Below are 22,757 nucleotides of genomic sequence, written 5' to 3' on the forward strand. Positions count from 1 at the left end.
TTTATCAAAATTACCTGATCATGAAGATAAAGTGTCATCCTAGAGACGAGTAAAAGACAGCAGTAACTGGCACAGAGCCTTAGGGTTCTTCCATATTGGAATAAAGAATCATGAGTTCCTGTAAGAAAAGTTTCTGCTTGTTCTATTATTTTGCAGGAGATATTTCTCGCAATTTCTCCGATCTGCCAAAGGTTGTTAAAAAAAGAGCTGGTGCATGATTTCCTGGTAGAGTCAGCATGGTGTCCTGTTTTGAATATTGGACTAAGATATCAGCAGACCAAGGCTCGGATCTTAGCTTGACCATGGAAAACCGCTAGACGATTCCCTCAGCAGAAATCAAGGGCAAGCCCCTTCTGAACAAACTCTGCCAGTAAAATTTCATGGTACTTTTGCCTTAGTCAGAAATTGCTTAACAGTTCAAAACAGCAATATGGTTTTCTGAGATGGCTCTACAGTTTGAAAAAAAAATCCTCCCTCTAGGTTTTTTTTTAAAAAAAAGAAATCCTGTTATAATGTTATGGTACAAAACTGGCATTTCACTGATACAGTAGAGTCTCACTTATCCAACATAAACGGGCCAGCAAAATGTTGGATAAGTGAAAATGTTGGATAATAAGGAGGGATTAAGGAAAAGCCTATTAAACATCGAATTACATTATGATTGTACAAATTAAACACCAAAACATCATGTTTTACAACAAATCGACAGAAAAAGCAGTTCAATACATGGTAACATAATTCAGTAATTACTGCATTTACGAATTTAGCACCAAAATATTGCAATGTATTGAAAACATTGACTACAAAAACATTGACTACAAAAACGCCAACTACGTTGGATAAGTGGAAGTTGGATAAGTGAGACTCTACTGTATTCTAATTATCTATGACACAATAAAGTTAAAGAAAAATGTTAAAAATTTGAGAAAGCCACAAGCCAACTTTTTTCTTCCAATATGACCTCACATGGTAGTAGGAATAAAATGTTGCAACTTATGCTGCAATTGCCACAAAACAGATTTAGACAACCAAAATTTGTTGAGATGTTTTTAACAAACACAAGAACTGTAACAAGTACCGCATCTCACCTGCCTGGAGAAACCTTTAGGCACTGTCCAAAACTGATCAGTTGACTAGTTTCAGTGTTTCCCGATCTCTGTGATTTTGATAAAACATCTGACACAACTGAGATGGCTACTACTACTTTAACTTGGTCATGTAGTCCTAAAATATATTAATTGTTAGCTATCAGAGTGAACAGCAAAGGACGCACTGATTTGCATTTTCTCTCACAGAGTGACTGCAAAGATTCGCTTTGTGAAAACAAGTAGTACAAATGACTCCTCGGATGACAGCTCTCAGATGCCCACAGTTCTCTTATCCTCTTTTTATTTAAAATGTTCAGCCTGAAAATGTCAGGCTGTATGTGATCTAAAAAGCAATTTTATTTTTGTCAGCTAGAAGTCATTAAAAACCAACACTAAACATGTAAGCTTCTAAGCTATGCAAAAGTTCTGAATTTCCCTGCCCGATCATTCAACTACAAATGGAAACTGATGAGAAACATGGAACTTCACTTCTCAATTTGATTTAGAAATCTGCATCAGCAAAATACTGAGTGCTTTCTCTTAGAAGATGGGATAGGGACCAAGAAAAACATGCTTGTATTAAGACCAAGAACACCTACATGCATTTTGCCAGTTAGCCACACAATGGATTTTGGGAAATCACTGTCGGCACAACCTGAGATACAAATATAAAACATATAAAACACTAAGTAAACATAGTAGAGGAATGTATGTGTCAAAATTTCATGGTACATTTTCCCCTAGACCTCACAAATAGTTGTTAGAAGGAAGCTGCAATCCAAGACATCTTACAAATTAATCACATAACACGTTTCAAAACATACACAAAGTCAACATTTAAACAGAATTAACAATGTTAAATCAAAGCAAAGACCTAGAAGGCCACATGTGACCTTAAGGTGACAGGCTCACAATTGCTGCCTTAGGCATAAAAAACAAATAAATATGATATATAATTGGAATAATCTGAAAGTACTACATAAAACTAGCATACAGAATTACAAATTAAAAATACAATTAAAATACAACACATTAAGTGTATACAAAAACACTAAACTACATAATATTAAATTTGAGAAGAGCAACCCAAGCACAATGAATTGCAAATTAGTGATGAATTTCACTTAAATATCCATTGATATCACAATAAAAAAAATCCTGTAAGTTATCCTATAACAGGTATCACACAGAACTTAGGAAAACTTTTCTAAACATTATTAGAATGTAAATAGATCTAAGGATTTGCTTCTTAAATATAATATAATGAGGAGAGCAAATAATGTAGCAAATTATTTCTGGGCCCACAATGCACACATAGACAGCCACAAGGTATGAGAATATCTTTCAGTGATCACAGCTGTAGGCATGGTTTGAAGATGAAGAGATGTTAAAAGCTTTCCTAAGTTTTTGAAATGTGAATTTACCCAGTAAACAGCCATATCTTGATTAAATTGATAAAGTCTATATCATTGTTAATAGCCTATCTGTCCAGTTGTACACTATGGCCAAAAATGTATTCATGAAGATTCTCTTTTGAGTTCAGGATAGAAAAATTGCCAAGCTGAGTAAGATATGATTGAAACAACTTTTGATGTCTTGAGCTCCAAACTTCACAGTTTGATAGCTGTTCAAACCATGAGTGTGGGAAAACTCCTAATTAAAGAATCTTTTAAAATTCTACAGTAGCTAAATGAAAGTAAATGAATGAGAGATCTTATAGAGGGCAAGCCAGCCTCTGGTTAAATCAGAGCTGCAAGAGTATCAGGTGAAAGTATTAACAGATTGTATTAACAGAAATGTATTCGAAGGACCTCCTGTTTAGCTGCCTGAGAGTCTTCCCATCCCCAGACAGCAGTACCATACAGAATCTGGGCAGTGATTGTTTTCCTGTAATATTTTCAGGGCTGGAATAACCAGGCTTCCCCTTGCAATCTAAAGATTACTTCAATAGACCTCAACTTCTGTATGGGGCTTCCACGAGATTTTTTTTTTTTTTTAAATTTAAAATTCCTGACATTGTTCAATCTGGTGACCACTGATATACCATTGAAACTGAGTGCCTCTTTCCAAAACCCATTACTTTTATTTTGGTATAATTGATGTTTAGTTTGTCTCTACAACAAAATAAACTGAGCTTAGAGAGCACCCTTCTTAGCCAGTGATTCTCAACCTGTGGGTCCCCAGGTGTTTTGGCCTACAACACCCTGAAATCCCACCCAGTTTACCAGTTGTTATGATTTCTGGGAGTTGAAGGCCAAAACATCTGGCGACCCACAGGTTGAGAACCACTACCTTAGACCTGTATGAGAAAAAGAAATTAAAGCCATGTCATTAGCATATAACAGAATAGACATCTTCTTTGACCAACTGAGGACAGGAAAAAAAATCTAGGTTACACAATGCTGGCATGTCATTTGGATATAAATTAAAGAGAATCTTGTCCGCAACTTTAGGCTGTTTTGAATGATACCATGGTTGATGGTATTAAAAGGCATTAAGTGTCCTGCAGAACTCACAAGGACACACTTCCCTGCCTAGTTCCCAGAGAATATCTTCCATTAATGTGACCATACAGGCCACAACCCATTAACTACTTCACAGGAAGAAATATCCCTAACATTTGCTGCATTGCTAAGGATGAGCCTGAGGCAAACAGGGTTTTAAGGAAGTCCATCCAGAACCTTTTCTTTTCCTTTATAAATTCAAGAGCAGAGGAAGAGCATCAGCCTGAAATTATTTTATTTTACTATTTATTTATTTATTTACTGTATTTATATTCCGCCCTTCTCACCCCGAAGGGGACTCAGGGCGGATTACAATGAACACATATATGGCAAACATTCAATGCCAACAGACAAACAACATATATAGACAGACACAGAGGCATTTAACTTTTTTTTCCTCCAGCTTCACGATTCCGGCCACAGGGGGAGCTGTTGCTTCACTGTCCAGTAGTGGCTGTACTTCCTCATTCCATTCCTCGTGTTTTGCTGGCAGTTTTATGATGTTGTAAATTAGTTAAATTAGCCTCCCGCATAAAGCGTACCTAAATTTCCCTAATTGACAGATGCAACTGTCTTTCGGGGCTGCATAGGTCAACAGCAAGCCGGGCTATTTAATGGTCGGGGGCTTAACCCGACCCGGGATTCGAACTCATGACCTCTCAGTCAGTAGTGATTTATTGCAGCTGGTTACTAGCCAGCTGCGCCATAGCCCGTTTTGTGACCTGATAGATATTTTGTGACCTGATAGATCTCATAGACTTGATCCCCTGTTTACTTGTTGTGATTTAAATAAATATTTCAAATGCATTCCGCTTATGAATAGCCTCCAGTCATATTGATTACACCCTCTTGCCCCTGGGCAAATACAGAATCTCATTGTCATAAGCCACTGAGAAATCCACTTTCTACTGAAGGACGCATACGACAACACAATCTCATGTATGCATACCTGGATGTAAGTCCTACTGAAATCAGTTGTGATTATGTCTGGATGAATATACACAGGATTGGGATGTAATTCTAAGAACTGCACTTGTTCATTTAATGTTTCACTAATAAGCCAGTATTTGAAAATGCTATTGCTGCATCAATGTAATTAATCATATTATCATTCTATTTGTCTAGAAACCACATTGCATTACATGTTCATCCCTGCATGACATCTTATCCTTCATTATTTAAAACTTAAATGACAGACAAAACAACAATCACTGAAGCACAGCAAGAGGTTTAACACAACATAATGTTTATCACAATGCCTTTTAAAATGATTATTCCTGCTTCTGAAACACTGCACAGGGAGAGCATTAGACAAATGTAAGCTTGTTTTTCAGGGGGGAAAGTGACTGTATAAATATAGACAGGTTAGATAACAGAGTCGTTTAGCAAGTTGATGATGAGAAACAGGCTTGGGAGTCCCAGAGATTCAAAAGCTTTTCTATATGGAAGAGAATGTATGAAGAAAACACAACCAAAGAAAGATGAAACGGAAGTAAATGAGAACGTAATGAAAATGTTTGGCGTATTAAGGAAGCTAATACATTCTATGAAAATATCAGAAATGTACATACAAACAAACCCTGCAGAATTGAATGAATAAGAACTAGAAGAATACTCAGTGGGTGATCCCCTGAAACACAAAGGAGTAATTCCCATTTTCATAATATTGGAAGAGATGGGTGGAATGAAGATTCTCAGGCCTCCATTACCCGAGATTTATGGCCACGGCCTGTGATGTAGTGGTCAGATTTAAAGTATAAGCTCCCACCATAATAACCTCTATAGCACAACCTACAAGAAGGACCCAAATGTAAGAATGGCCATGGTGTCAGACAGACAGATTATTTTAGCAGTTTTCCTCTCCAGCATGAACTAGTGTCTCATAAAATCTTCTATTTGTGAGTATGTTCAGACAGTTGGAGAGTGAGCTAATTCTGTTATGAGTACAGTCAGACAGTTGGTGAGTAAATTTTATCTCCTCTTGACCTTGATCAATTTCTGCCCATTTTCCTGACAAAGTGTGTGTATATGTGGGGGGTTGGATGGAAAAATTATGATGCCAATCACAATGACAGCAATACCTTGCCTCTTCTTTTCTTTTTTCAAGAGCCTTGCGAAGAAAGAGGAGAGAGATGAAAACACTGGCAACAGCAGCAGTGATTCAAGTCTTCACTGGAAGGACAGCAGGGAATACGCAGTTGCTGGTTCAATAAAAATACCTTTGGTGTCTCTCAGGGATCATGGAAACAAAGGCACTTGGGAGGAGTGTCCATGGAGACAATTTTTAACATCCCATTTGATTGTGCATTAACGCTTTCCTGCTGTCCCTTTTTCTAAAGATGAATTAATATGGTGACTATATATAAGTGATGGTGGTTGCTACCATAAAATAAATGAAAGTGAACCCTATGGAAATCAACAACTCTGGCAGAAGTTACCATAGAATCATCCTGGAGAATGCAAAAAAAACTACTAAATGAAATTGTTGCTTCTTACTTTTGCTTTTACATTAGGCCTACATATTACACAATAGATCCATTCCAGGATCCTTCATGTAATTGATGCTAGTTTTTGTTGGGAAAAAGATAAACTGAGATTGGAGAGTAGGCTCCTTAGACCTCTATGAGAAAAAGAAATCAAAACCATATCCTCAGCACATACAAGAATAAAAAGGTAAAGGTTTCCCCTGACGTTAAGTCCAGTCATGTCTGACTCTGGGGTGTGGTGCTCATCTCCATTTCTAAGCCGAAGAGCCGGCATTGTCCGTAGACACCTCCAAGGTCATGTGGCTGGCATGACTGCATGGAGCCCCGTTACCTTCCCGCCGGAGCGGTACCTATTGATCTACTCACATTGGCATGTTTTCGAACTGCTAGGTTGGCAGGAGCTGGAGCTAACAGCGGCCGCTCACACCGCTCCCGGGGCTTGAACCTGGTACCTTTCGGTCTGCAGCTCAGTGCTTTAACGCACTTTGCCACCGGGGCTCCCACATACAAGAATAAACACCTTTTTTTAACTAATGCAACATGATTAATTTGTAATCATGTCTAATATGAAGCTTTACTTTTCCTACCTGAAATTAATCACATCTTGGACTTCTGGCTGAATTGCACAGTAGGACCTAGAAATGCCTAGGGAAGTGTTTTCTCAAGTCCAATGTGATTCTATGGTCAACTTCAATCAGAATTCCCATTGGAAGTTGACCATAAAAATCACATTGAAGGCCAGGAAAGAACACTGTAGGCATCAACAAGTCCTCCTATACAATTCTATGGTATTCCAAGCTCTTCATGTATAACTGAAACCATGTCTAGTGAGCTCATATACAAATGGCCCTACTATGGTGGCATTCCAAAAATGCAAATGTGTGACCCTGTATCTTCAATACATAGAACAGGAATGTCATAGATAATAGCAAGACAAACCATATTCAAAACCACATGACTTGAATTGTCCTAATATATATGCCATTACAATCCATACCTATCTGTTTCTGTGATATTACACAGCCAGACTTACCTTATACAGTAGAGTCTCACTTATCCAAGCTAAACGGGCCAGCAGAAACTTGGATAAGCGAATATCTTAGATAATAAGGAGGGATTAAGGAAAAGCATATTAAACATCAAATTAGGTTATGATTTTACAAATTAAGCACCAAAACATCATGTTATGCAACAAATTTGACAGAAAAAGTAGTTCAATACGCAGTAATGTTATGTTGTAATTACTGTATTTACGAATTTAGCACCAAAATATCATGATATATTGAAAACATTGACTACAAAAATGGCTTGGATAATCCAGAAGCTTGGATAAGCGAGGCTTGGATAAGTGAGACTCTACTGTATATGTATTTAATGAAGAATAGTTTTAAAATATTTGTAAATCTTTTATGTCTTTGGCATGGTTAAGTGGTAATATCTCGCAACATTTATACAGCAGTCAAATAGCAATCATCTTATGTAATGCATGCACACATACACAGAGGACTACTTATATTTAGGGATATTTGAATATTTATGAGCCCACGTAGGTACACCTAGACATAAAACTGGAACAGGTTGGAGCACATCTTGAGCAGGAGCAGAAATCCTAAGCACATCTAGCCCAAAGTAGACATGATAACATTTCAAAGGTTTCACAAAGCAACCATGTCTGTATCTAAACAAGTATAAGTTTCATTTTGGAGGGTGCTTACTCCCAGGGAAGTTGGTATAGAAATGCAGTACCATTATCTCACAATCAATTGATATCCATGTTTACTCAAGAGTAGTTTTGGATAGGAGACATTCCAAACATTGCAGGCTATATTTCAAAGGATTGAACTGGCAAAACCACCTCTGAGTATTCATTGTCTAAGAAAAAATCTGAAAATAATGGATTTGCCTTAAATCAGCAGACAATTTGATGACACATACGCATACATCTTCCTGAAAAGAATGCAGTATTATGTACAATCATACTTTTTTTTTTCAAATTCAGGATCAAGGCATCTTGTAAGATAGAGGAACACAGGATATAACTAAATTCAACCTTAAACCCCAATTAAATTGACCTATTCAAATAAATTCAATACAATTTAAAGCATAAAAACTAGCCCCTATACTTGTGGCTATATTTTTTCAAGTAGGAGAATTATATATGACAAAAACATTTAATATTCTTGGAGCAGAACACAGATGTTCAGCTAAATGTCATACACTGTACTTTGAATAAATTGTGCAAATTGCGGAAAATGGTTTAAAATATAGAAATGTATATGCATTGCATCAATTTGTACCTCTGACCCCCACTCTTAGTGCAGTACAAATATATTTGCTGGAAAAAAACTTTGACATCTTTATGTTAAAATATGCCACCCACTTTAAAAACAAAAGGCCCCACATCAGATGGTCTAAGATAATCATACCATGAATTAAATGTGAAAAGCATACAAAGAACATTTAAATACAGTGAAATTGAAACAAAACTGAGATTGATAATAACTTAATTTTTTTACCTTTTTCTGTTCTGTGCCTGTTTTTCATACAATTTAAACAAAGGAGGTAGGTTCATATGAGCTTCTGTATCACGGCTTTCCTATTTTAGGGATCCTACAACAGTAAGAGAAGAAGACGCTGACACAGAAGAAATTGTTCCAGCAGCAAAATGACAGTATCAACCCAGGATATCTCTTACTGAAATATACAAAGTTTGCATTGTGTCATGATGATGTGGTTCTCTTCCACCCACACTGGACACTTCTGTCAACTGAATGAATACACCTCGTGAAAAGTTTGAAATTACAGAGATAACCCTAGTGAATGTTGTCTCCCTCCTTTTGCAATTTCAACAGATTAGGGAAGGATTTCTACCTAATTTTCTTAGGCTTGTCAACAGACTCACTCTGTTTTGGATATTCTTTATAATATACTTTGCCGCTACAAAGAGTAATCCCTCTTCTCTTTCAAGCAAATTGAAAGGTGTGAAAAAGAACAATTCAGTGTTTCTCTTTAGATATGTTGTTTACAATCCATATAGGTTAGTTGACATATTCCAGCTCAGATTTTCAGAGGTATAATGTTTAGCAGAGGTGTTTGTCTATCTACTGAAACATAAACATATCACTTCATAGCCCCTACAAGGACCCCATAGTTAATCCAAAGCAATACAAAAATCCCGATACAATAAACACTGTAAATTAAAGCACTGTAGAACAAAGTTATTTATTTATTTAAGGGACTCAGGGTGGCGTACACAATTGGCAACAATTCGATGCCTACACACATTTAAAACATAACAATGAATAAAATCCATTTACAACACTTAAAACAATATAAAAATATAAAACATATAGTTAAAGTCCATTCATCCAATATCCTCGTACTGTGGCCATAAATCAGTCTGGGTTGTCTTTACCATTTAATCATCGAAAGCCTGGGCACATAGCCATGTTTTCAAGGCTTTTCATAATGCCATAAATGCCATAAAAATAGCAATACCTACATATAGTTAACAGCAACAAAAATGGAATGTATAGACTGCCTGTCTAAAAACGCCAGTGAATGTATAAAGGAAAACCGTCTTAGGACTTCATCTCACAAGTGGGGAGAAAGCAGGGAAAAGCGAAGGGAATCATCTTACTTCATTTCCTACCATCTTTCCCCAACTTATGGGATGGCCAGCCATGCCACATCTTTTCCCCATCTTCTGCCTGTCTTTCCTCACTTTAAGCCAATTGGCTTAAACCTGATTCTTGAAGATGGACTTTTGGCTCAATTTCCATGCACTGCAAAATAAAGTCCAGGAGAAGCCCACATCATGTGATGCCCTCTGTGGAACTCCTATTTGGCTCAATTTCCACAGAGAATGGAAACATAGCCAAAAGTCTTTTTGATGAGGTCCTTAGGAAACATTTTTATAAATGGGCTTTCATCTCCAAAAGAATGTTCAACATAACTAGCACTTTTGGCCCAAGTTTCTCCAGATTTTATCCAAGATTTTATCTTTTGTCCTTGTATGTGATTTTTTTAATGACTTGTTTTTATTGTTATTTGATCTGTTTTATTGCTTTGTTTTATTGTTGTTGACTGGGCCTGGACCCATGTAAGCCGCCCCAAGTCCCTTTGGAGATATGGGGCGGGGTATAAAAATAAAATTATTATTATTATTTATTAATAATGTTGTCTCATGTTACCACAAGCTGCCTGTCCCATATCATTGGGACTAGCTCCCTGATGTTGTATATAAAGATCGGAGGGTCATGCAAGAGGGGATAGTCTTCTGCCCTTGTTCCCAGACAGTTGGGTGAATTGGAACCCAAAAATAAATAAGAATGAACTAGTTTGAAACTTTTGAATGATTAGAAAGGTTTTTTTAAAATGTCAATAATTTTGAATGGGAATATCTACCACATAACATCTTGTCAAGAGTTATTTCTCCTATAGCGAACAACATTATAAAATTTATAATTTTTATAATTTTTATAAAATTATAAAAACAAAAATATAGCGATCACACTCAACTCCTGGAGCGTTTCCATCAGCGTTGCCTCAGAAAAATACTGCAAATCTCTTGGGAAGACAGGCGGACAAATGTCAGCTTGCTTGAGGAAGCAAAGACCACCAGCATTGAAGCAATGCTCCTACGCCATCAACTCCGCTGGACTGGCCACGTTCTCCGAATTCTCGATCACCGTCTCCCAAAGCAGCTACTCTACTCCGAACTCAAGAACGGGAAACGTAATGTTGGTGGGCAGGAAAATAGATTTAAAGATGGACTTAAAGCCAACCTTTAAAACTGTGGCATAGACACTGAGAACTGGGAAGCCCTGGCCCTTGAGCGCTCTAATTGGAGGTCAGCTGTGAGCAGCAGTGCTGCAGAGTTCGAAGAGGCACGAATGGAGGGCTTAAGGGAGAAACGTGCCAAGAGGAAGGCCCGTCAAGCCAACCCTAACCAGGACCGCCTTCCACCTGGAAACCGATGTCTTCACTGCGGGAGAACATGCAGATCAAGGATAGGTCTCTTCAGCCACCTATGGACACACCACCAAGACAATAGAGATGGAAGACAATCATCCTCAAACTACGAGAGATTGCCTAAGTAAGTAGCAGACAAAATAACTGCTGAGATATGTTCCACTCTCAAACACAACACTATAAGCTTTTGAGAAAAGGAAGAGCTTGGGAGCCAAAGCAGGCATCATCCTAAATCTACTGAATCAATGCTTCTTTGGTTAGTGTTGAATCACTACTCAGCAATTGATTCAGTGGTTTCACTCTAATTGACCAGCAACCTAATTTACACTGCAATGTTATGTGTGGCTTTCCCTTTTAACAAGTAGCCATTTTAAAATATACTTGGCTGACTGGAGGCATTATTAGGTTTGTAGTGGATATGGACAGAGATATTATTTCTTTCACTCCGGCAGCCCTGAGAAAAACCTCTCATTTGGTATTTGCATTGAAATGAAATCCTACCCTGGCACCAATGGGATACTTCCTAGTGAAAGTAAATGCCAGCTTCAGAGAAGTGATTTTTCTCAGGATCACCAGGGAGGAAAGGTTAAAGTTCCCTTTTTCACCAGCTGCTGCTGCTTTCATTATAAAGTTTCTTGTCTTGCTATATTCAGCAAAGGTTCCTTCCTTAGTTCTTTCCTTCTTTGTGGAATATAAAGGACTAAGTTTCAGTAGAAGAAGAATTAGTTGCAATTTTTGTTTTAGAAAACTGTTTTAAATGTGATTCTCCCACAATTCGGAATTATGGGAGTTGAAGTCCAAAACACCTGGAAGGCCCAAGTTTGCCCATGCCTGCTCTACAGAGATCTGCCAAACTAAGAGCTCTCCAAATTCAACAAAATCTGGAAGAGCAAAATGTTGAATAGCCATACAATGTAAATAATGGAACGAAAAGACTTTCAATTGATTCAGCATGTGTTATGTGAAGTTCTTGCCAGGTCAGCAGAGTTCCTTCCCCTGACATTCAGAACCAAAATGTGGGACTGGGGCAAAAGCCTGTGAAGTAACAAAGAGGGGTCCTTCTGTAGCAATGATAAAATAATGTGTATGTGCATGCACACGTGCATTAAAGAGTGAGCGGGACAATCTACATTTGATACTACAGTTCCCTCACTATTTCGCAGGTCACTTTTCGCGGATTTGCTGTTTCGCGGTTTTTCAATAAACTCAAAGACTATTATAAATCATAAAAAAATACAATTTACAGCCAAAGAAAGGGAAGAAGGAGAAGCCAAAGGGAGAGAAAAGTGGCAACAGGAGGAGAAGGAGGCGATTTATCAACACACGATTGGTTGATAAAGACTTAAAATTATGTATAACTACTAAAATAATGTATAAATATTAAAATAAATATAGTGTCCCTACTTCGCAGATTTTCACTTACTGCGGGTGGTCCTGGAACCGAACCCCTGCGATAAGTGAGGGAACACTGTATTATGGAGTTTATACATCCAGAGGACTTCCTCCAACATAGGTGATAGTTACTATTAGTTCTACTAATTGATCCAAACTGATTTCATTGTGCCCCAAACTGTGAATCAGATATATAATCATCTTTTAAAGGCTGAGGCCCTTCTACACAGCCATATATCCCAGAATATCAAGGCAGAAAATCCCACAATATCTGCTATGAACTGGGTTATCTGAGTTCACGCTGCTGTATATTCCAATTCAAAGTATATAATGTGGGATTTTATTCAGCTGTGTGGAGGAAGCATAAACGTCATTTGCAAAATTGCTTATTTTATCCTGTATTGCAGCTACTCATTTGTATTAAGAAGAGGAAATTGATATCTAGGCTTTAAAGCCATCTCATATAATAAAATTAAACTTTCTCTAGCATTGCTCACTCTGTAATTTGTCTCGTCTCCTGGAGATTCAAGGAAGCATACAAGCTCCTGGACACGTCAGCCAGCCTCCTGAGACTTGGCAGTCCCAGGTTTAATGCAAACCTTAACCACGTTTTTGGATAACCTAGACAGGAACTGATTAACATTTTGGGTCAAGTCTGAAACAAACATATGCTTTCTTCCAACATCACACTTTAGAGCTGTGATTCCCATGAGCACACCTCTGTTTTAAAGCTAATGTTAAGAGTTTCCCTAATGCATTGAAGGTGACAAAACCAGTGATGGATTCATTTTATGGCTTTGCTAATGTCCAACATGCAGTGCTGTCACACAAGGAAAAGTAGCCTCCTAATGATATTCCCAATGAACTTGATAAACTCCTTCAGAAAGGACAAAGGACTTTCTCAAGGAAAACCTCAGCGCGTAACCTTTGCAAATGCATGGTATCGGTTGATTCATTGTTACATCATGGCCTTTTCCAGATCACTAGAGCACGCCAGCAGGATGAATCAATGTGCTTTATATCTATTTAATTCTTTCTAGAGATTAAAATGTTACACATCTATTTACTCCTTTCAAGAGAGTGCCTCACTCATCTTGCAATTATGTCTTTAAAAATGGATAAAATGTTAATAATCAACCATCTGATAAAAGTCTGGGTTGATACACTTGTTAACAGTAAAATATCTGCAGACTGAAATACACTAAAGAAAAGGCTGTCATGTTTTAGCATTAAGTGCCTCAAGATAATAATGGTTGTTTTTTTTTCATTTTAAGATCCTGCTATTAAACAGTGTGTTAAAGCGCTGAGCTGCTGAACTTGCAGACCAAAAGGTCCCAGGTTCAAATCCTGGGAGCGGAATGAGCGCCCGCTGTTAGCCCCAGCTCCTGCCAACCTAGCAGTTCAAAAACATGCAAATGTAAGTAGATCAATAGGTACTGCTCCGGCGGAAAGGTAACGGCGCTCCATGTAGTCATGCCGGCCACATGACCTTGGCGGTGTCTATGGACAACGCTGGCTCTTCGGCTTAGAAATAGAGATGAGCACCAACCCCCAGAGTCGGTCACGACTGGACTTAACGTCAGGGGAAAACCTTTACCTATTAAACATAGCTGACCTTTTGCAGATCAATGTTTTTCAAGGGGATCACAAATAAAACAGGAATATTTTTTTAAAAAAAATCTAATATATGATTATTTTTCTCTATACCCCACAAAACAGAGTTAAACTAAAAGGGAAAAGAACACTTTATGTGCTGCCTCCAAGATTCACTTACTAACAAATTCAAACCTATGCAGCTTCCCTGAAGATTCAAATATCTCACTAGGTATAATTCCTCTAAATTGCAATGCTAGAAATAGGTTTTATTATGGCCTAAATCCAGTTGTTAGGCTCAGCTAGAGCAGACCTACTGAAGCAATGGGAATTTTGTAATTCAATAAGAATAAGTAAGTTTCGTGGATCTACCTCTACTGAGAAAAACAGTTAAATTTAAGCCTTTATCTGTATAGGAAACAGTTCTTAAAGGGGAAAGCAAGAAGAAAGTGTTTACACTTTTCTTATACTTTATGAACCTCTTTCCACCACTACCCTTCCTCAATACATATACTACACTAAAATACTTTAGAATTCATTATCATCTTGGAAATCTCAAAGTTCAGTAACCTATATAAATGATACCTTTTGAATGACTTGAAGCCCATAAAGGAAATGCTGAATGAAGTACAAGAAACAATAAGCATGCAGAGCTCCTGAATCTCTAAATCGTTTCAAATACACAATCTCAGTCATTCGGCAACAGTCTTATTATTTGTATATTATAAGACAATGAGCTCAAGCTGCAAGACAAAACAACTTAATGGTTATGGTTTGTTGCAAATGTTTTTTTTTTAATTGGAGATTGGAATAAAGATGTTTGGAATGCAAATATGTGTGCTATCAAGGTTAATGACTCCCATGGAGGCTGATACATATACGCAAAGGAGTCCTCTTTGAAAACATTTGTGGTTAATTCATAGATGCCTAATACAGATGCAACACAATATAGGTCTGCCTTTTGTCCACAATATCCTACAATTCAGAAGGTCTAGAAGTCACCTGTCTAGAAGTCTGGTTTGTCTATAAAAGGATCAAAGAAGTCAGTCAAATCCATAGGAGGTCATTGAAGGGAAAAATGCTTTGCCTCTGCCCCAACCGGCAAACTACTTTCTGCAAAAACCTGGACAAACTAAATCAAAGGGCAATTTAGAAAATATATTATAGGTTAAGTATCCTTTATACAAAATGCTGGGATCATTGTATGGACTACCTATACATAATGAGATATTTTAGAGATGACATCCAAATCTAAACTCAGACTACATTTATGTTATACATTTATGTTATTCATTCAGCCAAAAGATAATATTTTAAATACTTTTGTGCATAAAAGAAAGTTGAACCATCAGCAAGCAAAGGTGTTGCTGTCTCAGTCACCTATGTGGACAATTTCGAAGAATCTGGGATTTTGGAATTTCATATAAGAGATGTTCAACCTGTACTGTGTCTTAGTTGAAGTGGGAAACGAGTTGGGGAAAAAATATTCCTCAGAATGGATATAAAAGGGGGGGAAACCATATTGAGAGAAGGCTGAAATTCTAAATGAATTTACTTTTGAAGTAACACAACTCAATCAGGCAGTTGTGAGTGGTCATAAATAAGATTGTGCTGCAAGTATCTTTAAATGGGGTGGTGGTGGAAGAAGAAGAAGAAGAAGAAGAAGAAGAAGAAGAGGAAGAAGAGGAAGAGGAGGAGGGAGGGAGAAGGAGAAGGAGAAGTCGTTGTCTTTATTTATAGCCCACCACCATTTCTCATAGGGACTCGGGGCAGCTTACAATTTTTTTTTCATGTCAGGAGCAACCGGAGTTGCTTCTGGAGTGAGAGAATTGGCCGTCTGCAAGGACGTTGCCCAGGGGATGCCCGGATGTTTTTGATGTTTTACCATCCTTGTGGGAGGCTTCTCTCATGTCCCCGCATGGAGCTGGAGCTGATAGAAGGAGCTCATCCGCGCTTTCCCCGGGTGGGATTCAAACCTGGCAGTCTTCAGGTCAGCAACCCAACCTTCAAGTCACAAGGCTTTTATCCCCTAGGCCACCGGAGGCTCCTAGCTTACAATACAGCACACGAAGATGCCATACAATACACAAAATAAAACATACATCAACATATGACATCAATAACACATTACATAAACTGACATATAAATTAAATAAAAACAACCCCTATTAAAATAGAATCAGTACAATATGGCTATAACCAATGATTAAAAGATCCATACATCAATGTAGCAGCCCAGCTGTATGCCCATCCAAATGTAGGTATAAAATGCTAAGTAATTGACAATCAGTTCTGGCTGCTGTCTAAATATTATCAAATGCCTGCTGAAAAAACCAAGTTTTTAACTGGAAGATGAGGAGTTAAGCACAAGTGGATCTTCTTTCCCTAGACAGGAGATGGTAAGAGAGTAAATCAAGGGCTATAAAAGCTGAGAACATTCCCATGACAATATCTGAACAGACCAGTAGTTCCCAACTTGTGGGCCGCACCCTAGCAATGGACCATGAGAATAAAAATCCAGTCTGTGAACCTCTTTCCTTTTTATTTTATTTTATTTATTTCCGGTCCTTTCTGAATCAGTACCCCAAATAACCAAACTGAATCTAAAGTTGACCAAAAACTGATTCACACCCCTTTTGGTACTAATGTTGGAGAGTGGTCCCTGGTCAAAGTGGTCCCTAGTTAAGTGGTCCCTGGTCAAAGTGGTCCCTGTTCAAGTGATCACAGGTCAGTGTGGTCCCTTGGTCAAAATAAGGTTGGAAAGCACTTGAATAGTTGATGCCGCAGAAATGCAAGTCACAGTCTCTTGTACATAGGACAGTCTAGATTCTCCTACTTTAATTTGTAAGTCCATTACAAGTGAAGTTGCCTTCCTTCTCTGTGATGCACCAATGGCCAAACAGATGACAGAGAAAAAGTCACTACATGCTGATGTAGATACGGCTTTCATTAATGTCTAAGCAGAACCTTCCCAAGAATGGCTCCATTTTATGCACCTGTACATGAAACATTTTGGATCTTGTTATTGCCACAGAAAGCTTTAATTAAGGATATTGGCTCTGTGACAATTGGTATTAGGGGTTTATTTCCTATGGTACAGACCTCTTCTCCTCCAGCCAACATGCTTGTGGATGGACAGCAGCAAATATAAAGGAATACTGCATCAGGCCTTAAAAATTACAAACTGGGCTGTGGATTATCTATTTGCACATGTTTTGAAGATCAGAAATCTAAATAATGGAAAAACAGAAAGCGTGCAGGGAAATCTGTAGCAAGATGGACTGCATCAGCTGTTGTAGTTAACACTGAGTCTTTCCCATCTGTGACAGATACTTACTGCCAAAGGCTATCAATTTTAAAATAACAATTTGAAGGAACAAATAAGGAGGAGGGGGGAGTAACATTTACATAAGATATATATTCTCTTAAAAAAATAACATTGGCCAACTTCTTCCACAGATTTTTCCATTTGCATATCATTGTCAAAATAAAGTGCGCCTCTAGGTTAAAAAAAAAACAGAAACAGAAGAGGTGTTTGTGAAATAAAGGAGCTGCTTCAAAGAGCCATGAAGGGAGACATGGGGGTGCATTTTTTCTGATCTCACCAGCTGCCTATGGGCATTCATACTGGCACAAAACAATGCCAGCTGGCAAGTAGGCAGTAAAATATAAACTAACCTGGATCCATATTCTACATTTCCAATTTTATTTCAAATATTCAGGGTATGGGGGTGTTGTTTAAACCCTTCATTAATTTCGGAAACCGCAAAAACATTATCTCCACACCACCACAACTGAGATATGTTGCTCAAAAATGTAACAGATGCTTGCAGAACCTTTATGACCACAAGTATCTTCGACAAAGGTTTTCAGACAGCTCCTGCTGAATAGTTACTGGTGACGTCTATGGATTATGACAGACTCTTTTCTTGCAGTGCTTTTACAACATGTTTGTGCCACAGTCCCCATGTGGGTACCAAGTCCTAGTAGCGGCACGATACTGACTATTATTATTATTTAAATGAGAAGGGATATGAGAAGCTTTGCTTAATAAAAGGAGAGCAAATTATATACTAAAGTACATATGTGCTCCAGTGAATGGGTGAAAATACACAGTGAGAGATAATATTTTATGTACAGTGAAAATGAAGAGTGATTGAGTGATCCAAATTACGGAAATCTTTTTGATGTGAAACTGCAAGAGATAATTTCACCTGTTCTGAAAAGGCAATGATACAATTTCTTGGGTTTAAGAATAATACTGGGATACATGAAAGGCTTTAGAAAAAGGCTAAGGGAAAAGTGACAGGTAAAGATGAGGAGAATATCACAGAGCAACCAAGAGTTTTCAAAACAGTAAGATTTCTTTTATATGATTTACAGTTTGGGCTCCCAGTACTGGAAGAGTTATAGGAGTAAGTTTTCAGGATCACAGGTTATTTTCATCCATACGATAGAACATTTGTCCCCACAAAACTATTTTCCAGACAGTATATTTAAACCATACAGCTAGTAGAGACAGCAGAGTTAATCAAAGATTCCAGACTAGCACCTAAACATCTCAAATTCCATCATAATGCAGAGACATTTTAATTTATTTCATGAGTTTTAGTTCAGGAAAGAGTATGCCATAATAAATCTTTAGTATTTAAGGCAACACTTTCTTGCTATGACACTCCAATACAGCAAGTTCCTCCACTCTCAGTGGAAGTAAATCCTACGAATTGTTTTATACCTAGAATGTTGTTACTCCAACAGTATGCTACCATTTTTCTGCAAGGGCTGATCAGCCCGTCTCATGTGTTGTTGTATGCCAGAATCCTGCTGGTGAAAATAGTGGGGTAACCTGGGACACGCCAACATATGTAATTATGGAGAAATTGCAGAACCCTGCATTTAATGCCTCCTTATGCATACACCCCCTCCCATATGGAAAGTAGTTCCCAGAACTGCCGCTCAACCCCACAGTTATTTAGTGGCCAGGGTAAAGGAACATGTAGGTTGTGCAGTTCCACAAATTAGAGAAGATAATTGTCCTCCCATATATACTCAGTGTACACAAGCGTACTCACTGGACATTTGCAGTATCCATTGTAAAACTGCAGCCAGATGCAACAAATGGAGCCCATAGAAACTGCATAGACCAGGGGTCCCCAAACTAAGGCCCGGGGGCCAGATGCAGCCCTCCAAGGTCATTTATCTGGCCCCCGCCCTCAGTTTTAGACTTAGGCTTGTCCAAAGTCTGAAATGACTTGAAGGCACACAACAACAGTTCCACTGCTGGTCCCAATTCAAGGTGCAGGTCATAACCTATACGGCTTGGGCCCAACCTATCTCCATGATGGCAACTCCCCCTACTAACTGGCACGTGCTTTAAGATCCTCTGGAGTCTCTCTTGCTCCCGCCACCGGGTCAGGCATGATTGGTGGGGACGAGGGAGAGGACCTTTTCGATGGTAATTCCCCGGCTCTGGAATGCCCTTCCTAGAGAGATTAGGCAAGCTTACTTTCGTTTCGTAAGGAGCTGAAAACCTGATGGTTTAAACAGATCAAATTGAATACAGCTCCTTAGACTCTCTAGCTATGCTTCTGCTTAGCACTATATCAATCCCTGCCCACACTGTATTGGAATACCTGGCACGTCTAGCACTTTACAGTTTGCTGCTCCAATGTTTCCGGTTTTATTGATGGAGCCACTATCATAAGGTTTTAACTTGGGTTATGTGTTTTATGATTATCGGTTTTAAGTATTCTTGGATATGTGTATAATGTTTTAATTGTTGTATGTTTTAAATTGACTGTATATTTCCTGGTATGCTGGAAACCGCTCTGAGTCCCTTGAGGAGATAGGGCGGTATATAAATAAAGTTTTATTATTATTATATTATAACAACAACAATCCCAATTCACTTGATTATCTCATTGGCCAGAAACAGGCCCATACTTCCCATTGAAATCCTGATAAGTTTATGTTGGTTAAAATTGTTTTTATTTTTAAATATTGTATTGTTCTTTCATTGTTGTTGAGGTTTTTGTTGCACTAGAAATAAGACATGTGCAGTGTGCATAGGAATTTGTTTTGGGTTTTTTTTTTCAAATGATAATTCGGCCCCTCAATAGCCTGAGGGGACCATGAACTGGCCCTCCACTTAAAAAGTTTGAGGACCCCTGGCATAGACATAATGCTGGTAGGATCTTAGCTGCACTTCGGAATCCACAGAATAATTGTTTCTACTGTGCTGCTGTAACAATGGAGGAAGTGGCAGAACAGCAGAGGAAAACATGGCTGGTCTCCTGAGAGATGTGGCACTAATGGGTAGAAATTGCTTCCTCCATTGTATGTGTTAGCTCTAGAACAGGCATGGGCAAACTTTTTTGCCTTGGGGCTGCATTGCGGGCCTGGCCAAAAGGGAGGGGGGCCAGGCACATGCTGGGTGGGGGAGGGCCCAGGAGAGGGAGGCGCCCGGGAGAGGACGGTACCAGGAAGGGCAGGTCAGGGCCCGGGTCATCCTCAGGTTGTCATCCCAGCATAAGGAGAGGGCTGCTCACCCCATTCTTATGCTGGGAGGGATATGCAGTGACTGCCCTGATACTTCCCTAATCCTCCTCCCCATCCTCCTCACTCAATCCTTGGTCTGTCCTCTTAGAATTATGCTGGGAGAAGGGCAAGACAAGTGGTGGCCGAGGTGCTCTGGAGGGCTCTCAGCCACCGCGTGCCTTTCTCGAGCTGTCCTCCTGGCATAAGGATGGGGCTGTTTGCACCGTCCCCTACTGTGCCGCTGTAGGAATGGTGGAAGTGGCAGAACAGCAGAGGAAAACATGGCTAGTAGTTCTGGTCTCCTGAGACCAGAGGTGAGTGAGACACAAGGTGGCTGAGAGGCTGCAACCTTTCCCAACTACCGTGTTTCCCCAAAAACAAAACAGTGTCTTATATTAATTTTTGCTCCCAAAGATGCAGGGGATGTCTTATTTCTCCATGAAGAAGAATTCACATTTATTGTTGAACAAAAAACTGAACATTTATTATATACTGTACAATAGTTACAAAGCAGCATAACCAAACTAAATCTTATCAAGAATTTCTTGTTACTACCATTATTTCCACGTACAACAATCTATGCTACGTACATTTACCAATCCTGCATGTTCTGGTGTTCTGTTTGGCAGGCATGCTTCCAAACAAAAACTTTGCTAGATCTTACTTTCAGGGGAGGCCTTATATTTAGCAATTCAGCAAAATCTCTACTAGGTCTTATTTTCAGGGGATGTCTTATTTTTGGGGAAACAGGGTACCTTCTGATCCTAATTTTGGATTTTATGCACATATGCTAAGGTAGACTTGTGGCTTAACATCTTATTTGACTCTAAAGATTGAGGGTAAATCTACTCGGCAGAATTAATGCAGTTTGATACTACTTTAACTGCCATTATTCAGTGCTATATAATCCTGGGATTTGTAGTTTGCTAAGGCACCAGTACTCTTTGGCAGAGAAGGCTAAAGGTATTGTAAAACTCCAATTCCGATGATTCCATACCATTAAGCAATGAAGGTTAAAGTGTGTCAAACTATATTAATTCTACAGTGTAGATATACCCTGAGACTGATTCTCTAATTAGTTTGTTTAGGACTGCAGCCTAACAAATATGCAGCAGAATCATATTAGCTTTAATATTTCATATATTCACATCGATATTTACTCCATCGTGTACGTGACCTCCCTTCAAATATTTAAAGATGCCTTGGACTGCAAGAAGATCCAACCAGTTCATACTTCAAGAAATAATGCCTGGCTGCTCACTGGAGGGAAGGATATTAGAGGCAAAGATTAAGTACTTTCACCACATAATGAGAAGACAGGAAAGGTTGGAAAAGATCATGATGCTGGGGAAAATTGAAGGAAAAGGGAAAAGAGGCTGACCAAGGACAAGACGGATGGATGCTATCCTTGAAGTGACTGGCTTGACCTTGAAGGAACTGTAGACAGCAACGGCCAACAGGAAGCTCTGGTGTGGTCATGAAGAGTCAGAAGCGACTGAACGAATAAACAACAATCATATTGTGTTGTCGAAGGCTTTCATGGCCGGGATCACAGGGTTGTTGTATGTCTTTCAGGCTGTGTGGCCATGTTCCAGAAGTATTCTCTCCTGACGTTTCGCCCACATCTATGGCAGGCATCTCCCACTTGTTTCCCCCATTCAAACATAACCAGTTTTCGTAGCAGTTGTCTATTCATCTTATTTTCTACACCTTCGTCCATATTCTAGCTCATGTAAAGCATTATCTTTTCCTGGAACTCAATGCAAATTCTAGCTCATGTAAAGTATTATCTTTTCCTGGCATCCAATGCATGGCAAAGAGTCTACATGAAACAAGTTGACTTGCATCTTCTCTGATTTATAGTAGAACAAGTGGCTTTGTCTTGCAGTATCCATCAAATATATTTTATATCTTGTTTGTTTGATTTCTTTAATGCCACTCCGCTTATAATAATTTGCCCATGAACACAAAAGGAAGCTTGCTTTTGTAAATGCTCCAAAGCCCCAAGCACTTTAATCCACCTTGCCCAACACATATTGCTCTCTGAACATAGGCATAAGCCTGACATTTCACGTAACCACTAATAAGCTTATCATAAGTCAATGCTAACAATGTTTCTTTACAGCTTCCAAGCATGCAATAAACCTACAGCTCCCATATACCTGCAGCTAATCAAGAATCCC

General features: G+C 38.7%; 1 protein-coding gene across 4 annotated transcripts in view; it reads right to left on the reverse strand.

Moving 5' to 3' along the window:
- enox1 (ecto-NOX disulfide-thiol exchanger 1) overlaps nucleotides 1–22,757 on the reverse strand; it is a 590,718-nt gene that overhangs the window by 257,257 nt on the left and 310,704 nt on the right. For 3 of the 4 annotated variants that reach the window (XM_062975624.1, XM_062975625.1, XM_062975621.1), the window contains exon 4: nucleotides 8,595–8,688. The exons of the other annotated variant lie outside the window; for it this stretch is intronic. The gene's annotated coding sequence lies outside the window, so the exon portion shown is untranslated. The remainder of the gene's footprint in view (nucleotides 1–8,594; nucleotides 8,689–22,757) is intronic. 4 annotated transcript variants of the gene reach the window in all.

Source organism: Anolis carolinensis, chromosome 3 (genome assembly GCF_035594765.1).
Source record: "Anolis carolinensis isolate JA03-04 chromosome 3, rAnoCar3.1.pri, whole genome shotgun sequence".
Taxonomy (NCBI): Eukaryota; Metazoa; Chordata; class Lepidosauria; order Squamata; family Dactyloidae; genus Anolis; species Anolis carolinensis.